Raw genomic sequence first — 1,301 nt, forward strand, 5'->3', positions numbered from 1 at the left:
GAGTAAATCAGAAATGAAATAGTCTTAGAAAGATAAGTAGGTGATAGCCTCCTGCTTTATTGATTTCTAGATTGCTGTTACCTAGGAATTCATCTGAAAGTCAGGAGGCAAGAGTTGAAATGATGCAGATCATTTTACTAAAAAAAAAAGATGTCTCAAAACTGAAAATATTAAGAGTCTTACTAACATGGACAATTGATAGAACACTTGTCTGAATGACTGGAAAAACCGAATTGCAAAATCTATTTAAATAAAGAAAGGTGAGTTCATTTCAAATTTACACCATTACTTGATAAATATGTCTTAATAAATGTGTCTTTCTCAAATTTCCTCACTTATAGTCAGATGGAAATGATTCGTGATCAATGTATTGTTTCCTATGTCTCTGATAACAAAGTACTACTCACTGGGTAGCTTAAACAGCAGAAATTTATTCTCCCACAGTCCTGGAGGCCAGAAGTCTGAAGTCAAGGTCATGACAGCATTGTTTCCTTCTGGAGGCCCTGAGGGAGAGTCTGATACCTCTCTCTTAGCTTCTGGTGATTGCCAGCAATCCTTGACATTCCTTGTCTTGTAGATGCATCCCTTCAATTTCTGCTTCCATATTCATATGACGTTCTTCTCTCTGTGTGTCCCTCTGTATAAATTTCCCTCTTCCCTCATCTTACAAGGGTACCGGTCATTGGATTGGGACCCACTCTCATTGGTATGATCTCATATTAACTCATGTACAAGTAAGATCACTTTCTGACGATCTGGAAAGACATGAACTTTGCAGGGACACTGCTATTAACCCAGTATAACCAGTACTTAAGCCATCAGCTTCAATTTCCCCTGCTAGTGTCTTGTTTGCATATGCAAAGACACCTATAATATTTGAAATTGTTCCTTAAGAAATGAAATGTAAATATTTTGTTACTCTCTTCTTAGTGACTCCTTAATACTGTTATGTAAATATAAACTTTAGCTCATTCCCTCTTTCAATTATCACACATTCCAAATTTATTAAATTAGAATAAATTATTTTATGGTTACAATTATACTTAGGATTTATTAGTTTAGCCATCATTACATAATGACCCCAGTTTTTTTTTTGCAGTGCTGCCACAGGCAGCACTTTGGACACCCCTGCCATATAGGATATGATTGGCCCATTTGAAGAATGAGGTCAATGAACTCTGGTTTCTGGTTCACTATTTTCATCTTTGGTAGACTTCATTCTCTCAAGTACGCAGAAAACTTACGGAGGCTTTGTTTGTTTGTTTTGTTTTTTTCTCATAATAAAGAAACTTATGTAGTAA

This window comes from Rhinolophus ferrumequinum, chromosome 18 (genome assembly GCF_004115265.2).
Source record: "Rhinolophus ferrumequinum isolate MPI-CBG mRhiFer1 chromosome 18, mRhiFer1_v1.p, whole genome shotgun sequence".
NCBI lineage: Eukaryota > Metazoa > Chordata > Mammalia > Chiroptera > Rhinolophidae > Rhinolophus > Rhinolophus ferrumequinum.